The following is a 20,183-nucleotide window of genomic DNA, read 5'->3' as shown; positions in this document are numbered from 1 at the left end:
AAACCTAAAATATGTATTACCTGGCCATGTGCAGAAAAACCTTACCAATCCTTGAGCTAGCTCATTCCCTGCTTTCTTTAACGCAGCAGGAATGTACTTGAACCATGCCCATGGTTGTGATTCAGGCATATGCAGCCTCGTCATTTGCTACTTACCCTTTGTTCACTGTGCCCCAGTCATCCTGCCCAAGGTCACCTCCTGCCCTGCATCTTTGTACCTCCTATTCTGCTTGCATGCAGAGCTATTCATATTCTTTCTCCACATCAACTTTATTAGTTCTTTTATTTCTGATTTTATATCAAATACAACTTCATCAGAGAAGACTTCATAACTCCCCAGACCAAATTAGCTCTTTGTCATCTGTTCCTTTATGGACCCCCATTTTTTCTTTTTTCCTTCGATAAGAGTATTTGTGAAAGTTTTCACTTATATTTTTCTTAGTGCCATTATTTAATTAATATCCTTACACTAGCCTTTAAGATTTCTGACAGCAAAAGCAATGACTGTTCATTTTGTCATTGCACCGAGGTGCTCAAAAAGGGCCGGTGTGCAGCAGTGAGTGCCAGTTTGAATGAAGGAAGCATGCGTGGCCTGAAGCCTCACCGTGTTCCAGGCATCCAGTTAAGTGCTCTGCACATAATACGCCCATTGCGCTCCACGATAAGGTATTCATCTCATTTTACAGATGGAGAAAATAAGGATACTTTCTAGAATTTGGCAGAGTTCTGTCTGGCAGATAGAAACTAGTTCTATTTGACTCCAAATCTCTCATCTCATTCTTATGACTATTTTACAGATAAGGAAATTGTGTGTAAGGCATCATGATTCAAATCAATTCTCACTGGGAAAGAAAAATGCCATAGAAAACATTTTATTCTATACACAAAAAGGTTTTCTCAGCATGTTTTATCAACATAATCATCGTCACATTATCATCATTAAGACATGAAAGAGGAGCGTACAATGGAGAGGCTCTCCTTCCCTCCTCAGTCACTCAAGAACGTGATGGTAAATGGGGTTTTAAGCTGTGTTTTGCTCTACGTTTAATCGTGTTTCCTTTCTTGAATAATCACAAGATGCTAGAGTGTTAGAAAGAATATTAGAGATAATCTAGCTCAGCCAGTTTCCTCGTCACACCCAGAAGTCTGAGATCACTTCCCTTGGTCGTAAAGTGTGGGTTGACATAGATTCCCGGCACAGACCTCCTCCTGCAGTGTTTGTTCCCAGGACCTCCACTCCACTATTCTAAAAGCACAAAAGAAAATCTCTCCAACGCTTTCTATAATTGAGAATAAATTGCCCATTTACAACTTCGTCATGTCGTATTTTGAGATTTGAGATTGTAAATGCACTTTCATGCATGTTTGTTCAATGATGCCCCCACACTTACCCTGTTGCCATGTTAGATTTTGGAGCGCTGAACATATAAAATCAAGAAAACAAATTTTCCCATGTCACTCTTTGGAAAATGTTCATGCCTCATAAATATTGGAATGTGGATTTCATCATAAGTCAGTCTATGTTGGGTGCCCACTCTTTTCTGAACTCACACCTCCCTGTTACCCTTTGTTCAAGTGAAGTTAAAAGGGTTAAATGTTATATTATCAACAATTTGATGACATTAAAAATGAATTTGAACAGAGATCAATAATTCAGCATGTAGTTTCAGAGTGTCCCTTAGCTTTCGTTAGAGTAGAAGCTGATAATGATGACAGTTATGATGACTAAAACAATAGACGTTTAGGAGCTATTTTACATTTGGCAAAGCCCCTTCATCATGAATTTTCTCATGAAATATTCACAACTTTTCTTGTTAGTATCATTCAGTATTATTACTGCCTTATGCAATGAAGAAATAGAGCTACAGAAAGTTTATAGGAATTTCCACAAATCATATAATAAATACATGATAGAGCTAGGGAAATTATTCTTTTGTCTTCTAAGGAGTAGAGGGAATTTCTATGTCACCAAAGATATCTTTTCATCTTTTCTCTAATTCCTAAAATTGCAGTAATATGAAGAAAATCTATACAAGAAAAATTCCAGTGAAAGATTAAAATACTGGAGTCAACTCATGTTGGAGCAAAAATCAGTGGCTGCGTATTTGCCTGATAAGGTCCAGCTCCTGCTGCGGTCTCACGTCATAGTTCATCACGCCTCCCTTGCTGTCCCTAGAAGGTCCCAGTTTGGACAACAATCGTGTACTCATGTGATCACCCCAGAGACAAAGGACTGAGCAGGCTTGCATAGGGGTCAAGGAAGGAAAGGACAGGAGAGGAGACCAAGAGCAGAGGCCCAGGGTCACCTTCTCCCCAAAAGCTGGCTCTGAAGTGGTGAAGGCACAAGATGCATTCCGCAGCAGCTACTGACTTGATGATGTGTATCTTGACAGGACTTGGGGTTTACACAGCATCCAGGAGCTCCCCATCTAAGCCCCCTTTCACAGCCTCCATGTGAGAGTCTCCCATCTCCCCAGTACCCTGCCAGCCCCTCCACACTGCCCTGTCCATCTCTAGCCATTCTCGGCTTTGCTAATATTTCATGAAAAAAACACCTTCTTTCTCTTTGTGCCATGGTCTTTTTCCTTAATTATACCAGAACACCTCTCAGGTCAACTAGTCTAAGCATGTCCTACAGACATCCCAGCCTTCTTTCAGCATCACTTGTGGAGAATCTGCAGCCAAAGTCAGTGTCCAGCAGAGGCCCCTATGTCTGGCCCTGTCAAGCAAGATCACATTCCTTCCCGACTCTCAGGAAAGGCCCACATGGATCCTACAGAATCCCCAGCCCTCATTTCCTGGATTCCAAAGACCCACCATCCCAATCTCCCAAACTTTTCTCTGCAGCTTTGCGCATGCAGCTCAGGTGTGTGTTTCTGTGTGTGTGTGTGTGTATGCATGCATGCCCGTGCACGTGTGTATAGGAGTTGGGGAATAAAATAGAAACCTCAGATAACACATTCTGAAGTCATCCCTTCACCATCATCTCTCATATGTTTTTGTTTTTCGGCTAAAAGTGACAACATGTTTACTATTACTCTGAGCCCCAAATGGCAAGAGAAAGGCTCATTTCATACATTCCTCCTTGCACATTCTTCTTAGGAAACACTAATGTGCGTACTTTTCACCAAAAAAGAATCAACTGTGCCTTCCTAAAGTACACTTGGTGCCTGCAACTGAATGCATTCAAATCTTAAATACATGGAAGTGTAGAAAAGGATTTCTGTATACTTCTAGAATATGTTTATATTCTAACATGGGAAACAGATGTGAATATAAAGAGAGGGGATGTGTTTCCACAAAGCCAAAAGTATGTGAGAAATGTTTAAAATGGTCACAAAACTGCTCGTATAATCCCCGACAGAGGAGTTCAGGCCGGCACTTCTCTTTGGCCCACTTTCTGTATTACTCTGGCGGCGGTATTGATTTGATTTTTCGAGTCTTCATGCCCTGACCAAGGTCCTGCCTTCTGAATGGGCATCATTAGGGCTTCTTGGTTTGTTTCTCTTGAGGCAGAGGTTTTATGACCTTGAAGGTATCAGTTTTCATTTAAGTGGAAGATTTAGAGATGCCAGGCTAAGGCATTATTTGCCTGAATTTTAACTTAATACACAAATAAGTTCTGAATTTCTGCTTGGAAACAGGAAAAGGGTCATTTAAACAATTTAAATATTATTAACTTGCTTAGGAAAAGGAGAAAAAAACCCCTCAAGCTATAATGGCATCTACAGCTGACAGGATAGATTTATGGAAGTTTTTATTCCATGGTAGAAATATATCTACAGATGCCCCATGGTAAAATTAGGTAGGCTTATGGCACTTAGAAAACTGAAATCTAGAAACACATGGAATGAGTAAGATGATATTTCCAGCAATCAATGCATTCTATAAAGTGATTGGAGAGAGCTTCCTCTACACAACAATTTTGGACTTGAGGTTCCAATTCAGTGTTTCTTGCCCTAAATTATAGTAAAGGCTAAATCTCATTATAACAAACCGTAATAGATAATCAAAATTCTTGAGTTAGACCTAGAAATCTGTTGTGTTATGCGCCTTGATCTAAATGTGACTGGGACTTGGAAACCTTGTTATACTGAAAAGTCTGGCTATACAGATATTTGGCTGATGTATTCAGTGATTCTCATTCCTAGAACAGGAACGGGAATGAAGTATAAAAGTTTCAGATTGTTTGGTGAGCTGGATCAGATCACAAAGTTGGTCATGAGTCCAGGATGGGAGCACTGGCAGCTTCTAGGAAGCTGCTGTAACACCTGTTTACTGCTCATCTAGCAAGCAAACAAGCTTCGAGAACTCTTAGAACTCCCTGGGTGGATTTGGTCCCTGAGTCTGGCTTTGTTTCTCATGGAAGTGGGATCAGGACTGGATGATCTCAGCCTAGCCTGAGCAGAGCATAGATCCTGCTAGGTTGCCAGAACTGTGGACTGACAAACTTCCCCCAGGCGGGGCAGGTGCAGGTGTCCATTCAGCACCCGGCCGGCCACTCCTTGTCATACAAAAGAGTTCTTCATGCATGGCCATTATATAGGTCTACTTAAGATTTCAGTGCAGGAGGACTATCTACAAATGAAACTGCTAAAATAGTCTCCTGAAATAAAAGATTATGCTGATACCTGATGTATTAGTCTGTTTTCTCACTGCTGGAAAGAACTACCTGAGACTGGATAATTTATAAAGGAAAGGTTTAATTGACTCACAGTTCCACATGGCTGGGGAGGCCTCAGGAAACTTACAATTATGGCAGAAGGTGAAGGGGAAGCAAGACATGTCCTATATGGTGGCAGGAGACAGAGAAAGCAAGCGGGGGATGTGCCACACTTTTAAACCATCTTGTGAGAACTCACTCACTATCACGAGAACAGCAAGGGGGAAATCTGCCCCCAAGATTCAATCTCCTTCCACCAGGTTCCTCCCCTGACACATGGGGATTACAATTCAACATGAGATTTGGATGAGGACACACAGCCAAACCATATCACCTGTGTTTGAGAAAACACTCTCCTCTGAAGGGTAAGATAGTAAAACAACTTTATTTAACAAAATAAAAAAAGAAACAGAAGCTAGCATTTTAGAACCCAATACTTTCTTCCTTTATGATGATAGACTGCCAAATTCCTTTGGGCAAGCTCAGAAAGAGAAAACAAAAATATATGAATAGGGCAATTTCCTCTAGATGTGTAGCTTAGCGTACTCATCTTATATGGAAAAAATATCAGCGTTACTCTTCATCCACTAGAGAACTAGCAAAAGAATGCATTCCTATGGGAGTTTGTACTCTAAGAAGTCTTTCCATATGCGACAGAAGGGGAAGAAATATCCTTTCACACACGTGCCACTGAGCAGTCTGTTCTTTTAATTTGGCCAAATGTTGTCTAGGCTCTTCTTGGAGTCTCATTCACTGAGACATTTATTCCCTCATCTTACCCTTATTTTAAGGTATATTGAGAAATTAATAGGATCCATGAACTGTCTTTTGTAGTTCATGTTAATATAGTTCTGCCTGAGAATCCTAAGAGGAGCTGTCTGAGAACTTTCTAATATCAGAAAAGTTATCTGAAGTTAGGAAATAGGCAAAGAAGATTAGTAAGTATTTTCCCAGTGCAGAGCTGGTTTTGCGTCTTTGATTGACTTTTTGTTGACTGAGCTATTTTACAGCTTCGTTAGGGGCAAAGTTACAGATTTTCATCTGGTAGAGATGCAAATAATTACCATCCACTGGGGAAAACCTCCTCCCAAATACGGTTTATGACCTCACAAAATATCAATCAATTGTGTCTCTCACTTAAGCAATCTTTTCCTAATATCCTCATATTAAACTGTCCATAAATATCCAGCTCCTCAAATTCTCCTTTGAACCCCTATTAACATCTTAGTGGCTTCCTCACTAATTCATGAGCTGAATAGAACTTGGACATTATGTTCATATTTGTGTGAGAGTTGTGTTTTTGAACCTTTTGAAAATTAGACAATAGCTCTAGGAAATAACACGGTCCGGGGCCTGGAAATTTTCTTTGAACATTTTACATACTTCTCTGACTAGCATTCCATTTTTGTACCTATTCTCTACCCATGGAGCTTTTCTGAGAAGGATTCAATAACTATCACTCTTCCCAAGAAAAATGTACAACTCTATCTGCACATGCCAGTGCCATCTGGAAGGATATCAGACTCCACAGCAAACAGGATGAGGCAAAGGAAGTCCAGTGGATATTCCTTCGTTTAGAAACTCTGACAGCAGGATGTGGAGGTGCCAATCAGAGTCAGATGCTGCTCATGACTGTGCTAACAGCTGCCACTCAGAAGTCTTGCGCCCCACCCTGTGGTCCTCTCAGTCCCTCTAATCAGATCCATCTGCCTAGAATGACTTGTGTCTGCTTCATTCACAGGGGCAAGTAAAGTCTCTGCTGAGGTTTTACCTACCTGCCCCTTTCGCACTGGGAGCTTTGCCCTCCCTGTCCAGGTGCTGTCTTGGCTCCAGCCTCGTATCTGTCCCCAAGAGACCTGCTTTGTCTCAGAATGCCACAGGGCTATTAGCACAACTCTTTCTGATGGTTATTCATGGCAATTTGTACCTCTGGCTTCACCACTATCTACAAAAATGCTCTTGATGACTCATTATCTGTTCCTGTCTTCTCTGGTTTTCCTTTTCCGGGCATTGTACTCCCTCTTTGGGTACCAAGACTACTTGGAATCCTCTCTTTTTGTATTGTTGAGTAATTCATCCTTTCTTTTCCAGTGCAAGTCTTGGGGATTTCAACTTAGAAAATAGGCCACTAAGGTATTTTGCTAAGCAAAAGAATTATAGACTCCAAGAAATACCAGTTCTCTAGGAATTCGAAATAGCCATAATCAGTGTTTCTATCAGTCTGAAAAGCGTGATTTTTAATGTTCACCCTACACCAGCAAAGGAGGCTGGATGGGAGGTGGCACCAGCCACTGAGGAAGTATCCTGGAGAAAAAATGGGTTTAGAGGGACAGTGGGAAATTTGGTTTTGAAACAGTTCCAAGGGAATTTCCCACGGAACATCCATGGTATCATGTGATGACTTCCAAAGCTTGGAGAAGTTTGCTTCCACGCTGAAACTTTCTGTCCTTCTGCAGAGGTGAGGAAAGCCTTTTCCTCATTTTGACTGTTAGTCACTGGGAAGCACTTGTTTCCTTCTCTCCGATCCCCTCCCATGAGGCTCCACCATTCTGAATTACAGAGAGGTAGCTCCTTTTGATGCTCAGGGTCCTGTAAAACAAGCAGAAGTTACAGACTTGGAGTGTGACCCATGCAGCAGAGCCTGGCCCCCACCCACAGCAGCCCTCCCCAGGTTTGCACATATGCCCGTCCCAGTTCTGTGTGGGCTTGGCTGCAGTGGCCGAACATAAAGCCCCAGCTGCTGTTTCACAGCTTGGATTTTAAAGAGCTCATAAGGAGAGATTGAAAGCTGAGTATCTAATGCTGTCTTCAGATGCAACATCTATCACCCAGTCTGTGTACAGCATTAGTTGCTAGAAAACTGTCCCACACATGCTTTTTATATCTCACCCTCAACCAAAATGAACCCCTAAAATGTACTAATCAACCAACCGGAGTGTCCAGATCTCTGTTAGGCCAGAGAAAAGCAAAATTGTTCAAGTTCTAAACTTACATGTATGGGAAGTGAAATTAACCTAAACTCTTACCTTTTGTCTTATAAAAACAATGTCCTGGAGGACCTTAGAAATTTCCTGGGAAATATTTAATTACCTCTTGTAAGTCTGATAGTTAAATGTAGCTGTTATGGAACACACTTGATACCATTTTGACCAGCCATAGTCCAACCTGCCCAGGAATCTATATTGTGCCAGGAATCTTTCAGAGGTAATTTAGAGAGTGTACATTTTTGTGAAAAACTAATTAGTAGAAAGATAACTGGATGGAAAGCTGGAGATTTAGGTTCTAATTTGGGTTTGCCTCCTAACCAGCCATGCATCCCTGGAAATACAACCCTAGCCTTTCAAGGCGCCGGTTTGATCTGTAAGGCCAAGTAGTTGGATAAAATACTTTCCAAGTGTTTTAGAAAGGTTCTTATAATAAATACTTTCTAAAGGTTCATCAACAACCTTTGCTTACTTCTATGTGCATTTCTAGTTAAGTTCCTTTTAAAGAAAAGGAGAAAGATAGAGCCTCCTACATTCTCCCTGTTCACTTTTTTCCCCCAATCTAAGGGATTATGGAGGTCTTGTCATCAGGCAGACACTGGCCTAGGCTATTGCTAAGAGCTTCCTCCAAACTTCCTGCTTTTTCAACAAGGTATTTATCATAATGAATCCATCTCATATTTTTGGCTGCCAGCACCTGAGCATATCTTCTCTGTTTCAAGATCTTTGCTACTTTTACGGGGGCCCTGGGAGCCTTGATGCGACAGAGAAGCCACCTCCCATCACTGAAATTTCAAATGCCAGGTACTTGGCTTTGACAACCTCCCATGCACCTTGGATACAGACTTGGAACTCACCACCAGACAAATATGCCATGGGCTGTAAGTCCTCAGTGGGGCAAGGACCACAGAGATTCCGTGGTGTGGCCATCGTGTGGCTGTGGTGGTTGTAGCCCAGTTGCTTACTTGGGCAGTGGTGCTGGTGCCAGCATACAGGGACCAGGTAAGTGGAATTGAGGTGCAAGATGCAGCCTGCTGCTGGGTCACAGGGCTGTCTTCAGCAGACCAGTTCTGTGGCCTGATTTAGGGGAACTGTTCCCAGTGAACCACCTGTAAATCTGCTGCTCAAACCCTCTCAGTGATTTTGCAAGCTAATCTGCAACATTTTAATACGATCCCTTTGTGTCTAACTCAGCCACACTCAGTTCATTTGTCTTGCAACTGAGTACTCTGACTTACATAATTGGACAAAAAATGGAGGTTTTCTTATTTCAACTGTTTCCAGAGACCAAAGCTAGATAAAATCATAAATCTAAATTTCTGTCTCCTCCACTAATCTGTTGGTTCTTTGAGATCAGGGATGGTGCCTTGTTTATTTCTACTGCTTTAGAACTCAATGCCCTATGACATCTTTCACAGAACAAGTTCTCACATGGGAACCTGAGCAAACTGTAATGGATGTTCCTAAGATCTGCCTATGGGATTCAAGAAAAGCATATGAGAGGAGTAACATTTGGGCTGGAAGCGAAAATACAAGTAAACATGTCAAATAGGTAAGTATGGATGTGCATTCCAATAGAAAAAAATAAATGTAAAAATACAGAGTAAGCCATTTAGAGCATAGCAATTAATTTGGTGCTTGAGGACTACAGCAAGGTGTTTCTTTCCCCACCCAAAAGTCTAGCAGTGGAATTACAGTCATGAGTCACTTAATGACAGGGATACATTCTGAAAAATGCCTCTCTATGATTTTATCGTAGCGTGCACTTACATAAACTTAAATGGTATAGCCTAGTATATACCTAGGCTGTGTGGCATAGCTCCTGGGCTATAAACCTGGGCTATAAACCTGTTGCTCCTGGGCTATAAACCTGTTCAGCATGTTACTGTACTGAATACTGTCAGCAATTATAGCACAATGGAAAGTATTTGTGTATCTAAACGTAGAAAAGGTATGGTAAAGGTGCAGCACTATGGACCACTGTCCCATAAGATTATATGTGATGCATTATTGACCAAAGCGTGATACGTGTGGTGCGTGACTCTGTGGTACTGTCTCATGAAATCAACACAGGTCAGGAGCAGCAGACAGTCAAGAGCACGTTCACAGATCAGAATAGCTCCCGCTTTGCCAATCTTAGCTTGAACTTCAGTGAATTCATTAATTGACTGCATTAACATATCCAGAGGCAGAATTGGCACATAAAAGGTGGGTGGATCAGCCATGGATTGGCATCTAGTTTATAAATCAGTCTTGCTTGCTTGGTTAATGTGAGACTGTCACGAAAGATACAACCTTTCTATTTTGATGATGATAAATTAAGGTTTCAAACCGGTAAGGAGCAAACTAAGGGTAGAGGATAATTTACAAAGAAAATGCCACCTTGTAAGAAATGACCAGCTAGCTATTCCCTTATGCCATGGTTTGGCTATTTGCAAAATATCCATTTACTTTGAGTTTTTCTATTTGGTGTGTCTAAAAAGTAGGATTTCTTGCATGTGGGCATGGCATGTATGAATAGTAGGGCCAGAAGAAGAGTGTGGAAGCTAGATGTTTGAGGAAAAGCAGCCCCAATTTTGCATGCTTTATATACTGGGCAGGAGTAAAGCTTCCACGCCGTGAGTGGGGATGAAAGACAAATTAGAAAAATCACTTTTCTTCAAAAACGTTATTTGAGTGGACTATGGAGAAGTGGGCTTAGCAAGATGACAACAGCTTTACCATGTTCTCCAGGAGGTCACTATATAGTGGGAAACAGATGAGGGTCCCAGAATTGCCGGACAAGTCCAACAACAGGTACCAGCATGAGACATGGCAATCTGACTGATCATCCACATAAGAAGAGATTGGGAGGCCAACTGAACCCACTCTGACAGCTTCTCCCTGGCAGGCTGGGTGAGGAAGTGGGCTCTGTAGTTAATATCCAGTTCCACTTCTCATGCCCCTCTTGGTCCTGTGGACCCTCAGCCCAGCACCTCCAAGAGGATGTTCTGGGAGGATGAGGTTGCATCCCACCATCTCCCTGTGGGTATTCTCCACATCAGTTTCCTCTGATGGTTCAATTGTCAACGGGTGTCCAGCCGTGTCATCTTTCAGAAGTTGACTGAAGTTCTACACTGGCTGACAGTCAATCCCTCCTCCTTCCCTTTTGGGACAATTTTGGTTTATGGATTTTTTTTGAGTGTGAGTTCAATAGTTCTTAAGGCAGAGGAGAGGTAACAGGGTTTGTCCAGTCTGTCATATTTTGGCATTGCTCATTTCACCCTCACTCCATCCTGGAAAGGCAGGTAATATTATTAATCTAATTTAAAAGATAAGTGTGCCTCTGTGAGTTAGGAAGCTTGCCAAGGCGGCACAGCTATAAAAGGCAGAGCCAGGCTGGATCCCCCAGCAGCCCCCACTGTGCTTCCTTGTGCAAAGTGGGCTAAGGCCAGGGGGTGTGCAGCAGGGTGCAGCCAGTGTGAGCTCAAGAAGGTTGGTGTGGTTGGTGGACTACTAGAAGAACTTTGCAGGGTGAAGGTGTGTCTGTGTCTTAAAGCAGTGGTTCCCATACTTTGCTGAATATTAGAGCTTTTAAAAATCCCCATGCATAGCCACATGCCAGGCCAATTAAATGCGGATTTCTGGCAGTGGGATTCAGACATCCAAAATTTCTAAAGCTCCCCAGGCGATTCCAGTGCAGCCAGGGTAAAATGCAGATTCAGATTCAGTAGTTGTGAGCTGGGACCTGAGAGTCCACATTTCTTTCTCTCCTGTTTTCTTTTTTTCCCTGAGACAAAGACTGGCTCTGTCACCCAGGCTAGAGTACAGTGGTGCGATCTCGGCTCACCGCAACCTCCACCTCCTGGGTTGAAGCGTTTCTCCTGCCTCAGCCTCCTGAGTAGCTGGGATTACAGGCTCCTGCCACCACATCTAGCAAATTTTTGTATTTTTAGTGGAGACAGCGTCTTGCCATGTTGGCCAGGCTGGTCTCGAAATCCTGACCTGAGATAATCCAATCTCCTTGGCCTCCCAAAGTGCTGAGATTACAGGCGTGAGCCGCCGTGCCCGGTGGAGTCTACATTTGTAACGAGCTGCAGTGGATGTGGATGCAGCCGGCCCCCAGCCCACTCCCCTGCTGGGGAGTAAAACCTTAGACATGTGCAAGACCCTTTATTTCAGAGTTAATTTTCGGAAAAACAAGCCTGGTTTCCTTGGAGAAGTCCTTGCTGGGAACGAGTCCGTCCTCAGGTGATGCTGCCTTGCCAGGCCACATCCCTGGTGTCACAGCCACTCGGCCAGATCGGTGGCAGTTGGAGCAGCACCTTCTTCCTGCCCCACCGTTGCTGCCAGGCTCAGCTGAAGTTTTGCCCTACAGTTGGGGGAAGTATCAGATGTGTGTGCGGTAAGGAAAAATCATTTTATGGGGAAATCTACTTTGACTGAGAGTTAACAAAATCAAGTTGGAAGAGAGGCATTTCAGTTGGAAACTAGGGAACATTTTTCCCCGTGGCACTTTATTAGACAGCGGAATGAGTTTCCCGGGCAGTAGCGGCCACTTGTTTCATTTAAAAAGACCAATATACAAGAGGTGCTGGCAGAGGGATAGATGAAGTGACCTAAGAGGGTTTCTATTGCTCCAGCTTCTGTCGCCAAATGAAACTCAAACAGCTTTTTCATATCTTAAACAGACCTACATAGAGCAACTACGAAAATTCCATCCATTATAAATACCTCTTTTAGCAGCAGTTTAGAAATATGCCTCTTGGGTCCCATTCATCCTCAGTAGATGGGATTTGGATGATCAGGTGGGAGAGGACTCGTGGCTGGGGAGAAGGAAGGTAAGGTCTCCCTGCCGCATCTCCAGATCCCAGCCCAAGGAAGTGGGCCTGGAGCAGCAGAGGTAGGGCGGGCAATCACTCCTTCATCTTTTCTTACAGCGTTTTACAAAATGACGCTGCCCAAGTAAACAATGCAAAGCAGGTGACCATTTGCAAACAGGTTTTCCAGGGGCAGCTGAATTCCTCACAAGGCTTCGAGTTGATCACATCCATTTTGTGTCTGGTGACCCCTGGCCACGCGGGAGGAGCAGGCAGGTGTTCTCTCTCTGGCTAATCCATGGAACAGGCCGCTTGGAGACAGGCATGTGTGAAATTGCTTTTCACACTGTTAGGGAGATGGGATGAACTCTCAACAGTGTAACTGCGTGTGAACACTGGCTGGAATATTTTCATTTTAGAAAGGATCTGAGCAAAGTTCTCATTTTTCATCAGAGATACACTGGAGTAGGCAGAAGTCTTTCTGTTCCCTTTAACAAGGTGAGGGAAGAATGCAGGAACAGTGCAAGAAACAGATTAGACTTAAGAAGTAAAGCAACTTCCCTGACCGACTCAGATTTATGGCTTTAATTAGGAAGGCCAACCAGGGCCATAGGAAAAGCAGAGGAATGACAGACCTGGGTTCAAATCTCATTTCTACAGCTTGTTAATTGTGAGATTTGGGGCAAGAACCTTGAACAGACTTCGTTTCCAGTGGGAACAGTCATACCATCAAAACCAGTTGGAGTTCATTGTAGCAGAACTTGTAATGAAGCCTGTTTACTCTGTACAAATGATTCATTATTCCTCACTGACATGGCCTGGATCTTGTCCCTGCCCAAATCTCGTGTGGAATTGTAATCCCCATTGTTAAAGTTGGGGCCTGGTGGGAGGCGAGTAGATCATGCGGGTGGATTTTCCTCTCGGTGCTGTTCCGGTCATAGTGAGTTCTCATGAGATCTGGGTGTTTAAAAGCTTGTGGCCCCTCCCTGCTCTCTCTTGCTCCTGCTTCTCCATGTAAGACACCTGCTCCTGCTTTGCCTTCCAGCACAATTGGAAGCTCCCTGAGGCCACCCCAGAAGCAGAAGCCTCTATGCTTCCTGTACAGCCTGCAGAACCATGAGCCAATTAAACTTCTTTATAAATTACCCAGTCTCAGGTATGTCTTTATAGCAGTGTGAGAATGGATTAATACATTCACTAAATATCCTTTCTTAGCTGAATTCCTAGGGAAAACACCACTGATGAATTATAAAGCTTACCACAAGTTTTGATTCCGTGATTAATGCTCATTCTATAATAGCTAGAGAAATAGTTTAAGATACCGACAAGGCACCCCAAGGTGCCATCAAATTAAGCCTCAGTGAAAATAGTTAAGATGAAGAATAAGAAATATTAGTTATTATCATTTAATGACTTACTATGTAACATAAGTTCTGAATTAAAGGGTTCTTGGTGGATGTGTTTGTGAAGACAAAGCTGCTTTGATTCTGTGGGAGTTTTAATATTTACATCCATTTCATTACGTAAGATAAAAATCACTTTAAATTATTACCAAGAAAAATAAATTATGAAGTAATGTATGCAGCAGAAATCCTCACCTCGTCCTTGACCTTTAACCTCTGGTTAATGGGGTGAGGGTGGGCCTTTAGGAATGGCCAAGAATGACATGATAATGAGAGACTGGGGCAGGAAACAATTTAAAAACAATTGAATTTACATATAGTTAATGAGTATACCTTTTAGAATATCCAAGGAACATCTGTTACTATACTCATGGTATATATACACTGGAAAATTAATTTAAAAATAAATCGGAATGGTTTGTTTCTGGATTTAAAACAGATAAACTTGTCCCAATGCCCACCGTGTTAAACATCCAACAGTCTTTTGGGATGCCATGTGATCTCAGCAGGACCACAGAGATGATTCACACATGAAGTCTACCTTCAGCTCCTTCCAGACCACTGAGGTTGAGACAATGGGAGTGTGAGTCCACTGTGATGTTAGACACGCAGTGACCAGGGCCACAGACAGGCTGAGCCCATTTCTGTGGAAGGGAAGCACAGAACGGCCCATTTAGAACTGCAGAGGAAAGCTAAGGTTCAAGGAGAAGAGGCATTTGAACTGTGTCTTCATCTTTTATTAGGATTCAGATCCAGAATGAAAAGAAAGGAAATGGTTAGCCTGAGCTAAGGACTGGGGCAAGAGTGTAAGCTGCCAGAAGGGGAAATAAGAGGAGCTTTAGATAGGATGAGTTGTGAACAGGTGTTGGCTTTCAATGCCTAGCTGGAGAGCTAGGCTGTTACTTCCTGGGTCCTGGGGAGCAGGTGAACTACACGAGGGTAAAGATGGTGTTGACAGAAATCTGAGTTCGTTAGCATTTAGTGGGGCACAATGGAGCATCCCGCAGCAGGGAGGCTGGGAGAAGTATTGTGACTGTCCCCATGGAGTAACAGCTCTCTACCCTGACTCAGACAACAGATGCTGAATGACAAGGGTAATGGGTGGGCTTCTTCCACAGAAGTGGAGGAGACCTTCTAGAACCAGATCCTGTTATTGGTGTGGGTCATTCAGCACATGCAGAGCCAATCCTAGAAAGGGCCTCAGACAGTTCTCCACATTGAAAGGGACACATTTTACCCCCTGAAACTGAACAGGCCATGCTTTCTGTAATAGCGTCATCAAAAAGATATTCGATAAAAAATGTGCTCATCAGGTTTAGGTGAATTTGTCAATTCTGGAGTTTTTCAGGCGCAACACAATCTAAGAATAAAAGCACCATCAATAAATCCAGTAAGAATGCTTCTTTAAGGTCTCAGGAGGTGAATGATGAGACTAGGTTTGAGTCTTCAGGAAATTCAGAAAACATGAGAAAGAAGGAGACTAGTGATTATCAATCTACCTACACATCAATGCATTGAATATATTATCTCTAATTTTCATAAAAATGCAAAATCAGTTATGACTCATTCTACGGTTGTGGAAACTGTAATTTAGAGTAAACAATTAGTCAAAGGCCACAGGACTCACAAATGTTGAAACTGAAGCTTGACTTTTGGTCAGACTGACTCTTAAGATCTCTCCACTAGAACCCCTTATTTCAAGAAGATTAGAATGTTCCTCAACTTCTATTTATGGAGATCATTAGAACACGCAAAAATATAAAATTCATGACAGTGCAGTCTCCACAAGAGCATCGGGGGTAGTATTCGAAATAAAATTCTGCGATTTTAAAATTCCTTCTTTCCATGTTTCTCCCCTGCTCCTACTAGCAGTGTTCTTATTAGAGAAAGTCAGAGAGAAAAGCATTAGTCATAGCTTAGTTTTGCATTTCAAAATTTAGCTGTGATTATCAGGAGCCAAAATCTGGAGAAATTAGCATCCAGTCTATCTCCAAATTATAGGACTTCATAGACCGTGAGCCGAACTGGTCCCCTTTGTCTTCTATATACCAATTCTATCCCAGGGAAGGGAAATCAAAAGTCTTCACGGATTAGTTGTACATGTAAGATTTGTTCCAAAGAGTTGGAGAGAAGCAAGTGTTAGACGTGGGTGTGGGTTTCCTGATCCCCATGCTAACTTCCAACTCCTCCTAGAAAGGGAGAAGTTGGAGAAGTTAGGGATAGAAACTTCCTTAATGTGAAGGAGTCCAAGAGCAGGAGAACTTATGCTAGCTTTTTAAGCACCTAGCCTAGGGATTATCAGGGACTACTTGAAATCTTGTTGAGATTAACATCTGCCTTCCCTTTCTCTTAATGCTAGGAGAAATATTTTGATTTCACAGATTCAACCTCTAAATGGATACAATGAGAAATAAGAGAATAGGGCTGGGGGTTTCATGTAGCTCTTTACAAAGTCTAATTGTTGGTTAGGTACATTTTCTGGGAGGAAGAAACATTTGCATGTGTTATAAAGAAAATTGTCCTAGCCGACTTGGGTTATTGGATTTCTTTTTTTGTTTCCTTTTTTTTTCTTTTTAAATTGAGATAGAATCTCACACTGTCGCCCTGGCTGGAGTGCAGTGGTGTGATCTCGGCTCACTGCATCCTCCACCTCCCGGGTTCAAAGGATTCTCCTGCCTCAGCCTCCCAAGTAGCTGGGATTACAGGCACCTGCCACCATACCTAGTTAATTATTTTTGTATTTTTAGTAGAGACGGGGTTTCCCCACATTGGCCAGGCTGGTCTCGAACTCCTGACCTCGTGATTTGCCTGCCTCGGCCTCTCAAAGTGCTGGGATTACAGGCATGAGCCACTGCTCCTGGCCAGTTATTAGATTTCTTAGACAAACAATCTTGACTTCTCTGGGTCTCAGGTGACTTACCTATGTGCTGCTGGGCAGCTATGTGAAGATAGGAGTCTTGTTCCAAGTTTTGTCTGAAGTTATTTCCCTATCTAGGATCCTGTGAGAAGGGTCTAAAAGAAATATGAATATGTACCAGAGTGGAGAGTGAGTATCCCTCTATTATGGTTTTTTTTTTTCAGTTTACCTGAAAGGAGAATGGTAAGGTCAATCAAGGGATGATCGAAGGAAAACCTGCACGGTAGTTCCCTAAAAAACTCCACATCCTTCAGTAGCATCCTCCCTCACCTGGGGCAGTGGGCTGTAACCATGGACCTTAACAGATCCACCTTGAACCTCAGGCCTGTGTTCTCACGCCTTGAGTCTCTCCCCTGCTTTAAATGGCCTCCATGTCCATCTCTTTTCTGCCCCAAGGCCTCCCCCGGCTGCTTTCTTTCCTCCTTCCCCTGGGGCTGACACATTGCTGGAAGGTCACTTCCCAGTGTGTCCAAGGTCCCAGCTCTGGTCATCCTTGTTCAGCCTTCACAGTGAGGCCTCAGGCCTGGTTCTGACCAAAGTGGCAGGTTCTCATGGCGTCAGAAATTTAGCTCCAAAGGATAGAGACGAAATTTGGATTTCTATAGTCCAGATATTAGAATGACTTTGTGATTACCTCAGGGAGGTTGTTGGACCTGACCGGAAACAGTCATTTCTCACCTCACCGTGAGCTACTCCGCTTGCTAAGCCCTCAATGGCAGACCCTCTTCTGGTTCAGTCCCAGGCTGCGTGCCCTGCGTGTGGGCTGTCATGCTGCCTGACACTTAACGTTCTGCCCGACCTGCTGTTCCTTGTGAGGTCTAGCTTGATTATTTCAGTGCAGGCAGTGCTGAAATTCCTCTTTGAAATTCCTGATCCTCGTCACATGATCACTGAATGCAGAGCTCCTGTGAGTCTACCCAGAGAGGACAAGCCAGGAAAGGACAAACCAGCACCTACTCCTGTGCGAGACAGCACTGACCTCTGATGGGTGGGGGGAGAAGGAGGGCGGGTGAGCAAACGTGCACAGCAGAGCTCCAGGATCCTTTGAGAAAGCAGGAACTGAAAGCCCAACCTTACTCCCAAGGCTCGGTTACTAAAACTTACTGATTGTCTTAGCATGGTGCTTGGTGCAGTGAAAGTCAGCCCAGGGTGGCTCTGACCAAGGCTTCCTGGAAGAAGAGTCTGATGAGCCTCCTGAAATAAAAGCATCATGGGATATAGAGAGACAACCAGTGGGCCAATCCCATGGAGAATCTGCCATTACAAGGACAATATAGATTGCCATCTAGGAGGAGGTAAGTGCCCAAACCTTCTCAGAAGCAGCTCTCCTGGGAGCCCAGGCTGATGTCGGTGTGGTATGCATGTGGAGGTAGCTTCTGTGGGCAAGATTGTTCTCTGTCTCTAATTGAAGAGAACCACAGTGTCTGGTCCAATAAAGTATGGCTTAGAGCAGGAGTTTGGGGTTCAGATGCATCCCCCCGGGATGCCTTGGAAGGAACTGGCTTTGGAGGTCATGACGATTCCTCTACTGCAAGGTGTATTTCTGGTTTCCAGCCCCAACAATGAGATGGGAGCTTCCAGAGCGAACTTTGAACACTAAAAATCACCCACGAGCTTCTGGAGATTTTGCTAGGCAAGGTGGCCCTGCAGAAGCAGGGTGTCCTAGAGTCTCAGGTTATTTAATAAGAATGTTCAAAGTGGCTGTGATTTATTTCCATGCTGGTTTAGAGCCAGCAGGACACATTGTTTACACGCATGTTGTTCTTGAGCTTCTGAAGTATCTTCGGGGACAGCCTCATTGCCCTCCCGTGAAGAGGAGGCCTGCAAACACGGGGACTAAGCCATTATCATTTTCCCACCTCCGCATTCTAGAACATATCTGATGATCAGAAACACAAATTTCATCCTGCTTGCTCCATAAACCCCTGCCTGTTATCTTTTTCCTTCTGGCATCTTTGGAAAAAGCTCATCTGAGATCATCTACACTTTGCCCCTTGATGTCCCAGGCTTTCAGAGACCACCCGGATTTTCTGTATATCATGTTCTATTCACATGATTATCAGTGTACATCTCAGATAATCTGCCTTAATTTTCATTTTCACACCCCACAACTTTCTGTGTACAATCTGTAATCAATGTGGCACCTCCCCAAGACCTTTGTGCTAAAGTACATTTGCAGGTGTTACTCGATCAAGAGGTTATATACATTTACATGATATATTTTACTGTACATGTTCACATATATATTTTTTTTTATTGTAAAGATTTCAAACATGCCCATTAAACATAGTCACCATAGATCTTCATTTCAGAAATATCATCTCTGGCCTAAAAGTAAAAATTTAAGGTATACTGATTTAAAGAACATAGTTCTTTTTATATATAGTGGCTTTGAACCTACCGTATTTAGTGAATTGCGTGATGATCAAATTTTTTAAATAGGGAAACTGAGGCCTAAAGCAATGAAGTGACTGGGTCAAGGTCATACCCCTAATGCAGTACAGAGCCTGAATTTGAACGCAGCTCTCAGGTTTCTTCATTAGACTATTTCCAAGAAATAACACTTATAACCTAATAAGTGAACATTTAGGTGGTAGGCAGCACTTCCCAGTTTACTTGACATTTCTGAAATCCTCCTTTAAGCTTAACAACAAAGTGAACAGCGCTGTTCTTAATCCTGACCAGGAGGAAACTTTTGCTGAAGGCCACACAACCAGGAACCAGGACAGCCAAGACTAGCATCCATTTATTTTGACCATATGCACTTTGGTTTGGTTTTATGTTTGTTTATTGCTTCGTCTTTATTATTTTCCTCACGGTCTCTCTCTTCCCTCCTCACGCCCTTCCTCTCTCGGACGTCACTTGTTTACCTCATCCCAGCATCCTCCAGAAAATGAGGAGGAGATACACATCTTCAACTCCATGTTCACAGGGGCATCTTTCCCGATAGCATAACAATTATGCCTTAATTCTTTCTTTCCTCATTGTAAAAGTAATATGTGCTCATTTTGTAGGAAATTTAGAAAATACCAAAAACTCTAAAGAAGAAAATACAAATCCCATTATCTCATCATCCCCAAATAACTACTAGTAATCTCTATACATTCACTTATTTATATATGTCTGTGTCTCTTGTCATCTATGTTTCTATCTATCTAGCCATCCTGTCCTCTATTTATGTATCTTTTATTCATGTTTCTATATCTCTATAATTGTTTTTACAAATTTCAGATCATAATAAATATGTGTTTTATTCATAAATGTGTAATGAATAGTGGTCTGTGTAAAAAATCGTTTTCAGAATAGCTACTGACATGATTTACTTAATCAGTTCTTTCGTTGGCTGTGTCGGTTGTGTCCATTTTTTTTCTTCTGTGATAAATGACATTGCAGTGAACAACCTTACAAGATGCCCTTT

General features: G+C 42.8%; 1 long non-coding RNA gene across 1 annotated transcript in view; it reads left to right on the top strand.

The window, feature by feature from the left end:
- The first annotated feature begins 560 nt into the window (after nt 1-560).
- The window catches only part of LOC115831520, a 54,765-nt gene continuing 35,142 nt past the window's right edge, over nt 561-20,183 (top strand). Inside the window, exons 1-2 of the long non-coding RNA XR_004027014.1 lie at nt 561-665; nt 9,065-9,198. This is a non-coding gene — a long non-coding RNA (uncharacterized LOC115831520). The remainder of the gene's footprint in view (nt 666-9,064; nt 9,199-20,183) is intronic.

This window comes from Nomascus leucogenys, chromosome 19, assembly GCF_006542625.1.
Source record: "Nomascus leucogenys isolate Asia chromosome 19, Asia_NLE_v1, whole genome shotgun sequence".
In the NCBI taxonomy this organism is placed as follows: domain Eukaryota; kingdom Metazoa; phylum Chordata; class Mammalia; order Primates; family Hylobatidae; genus Nomascus; species Nomascus leucogenys.
The sequence above is the reverse complement of the archived record's forward strand: the minus strand, read 5'-3'. Positions and strand labels throughout refer to the sequence as shown.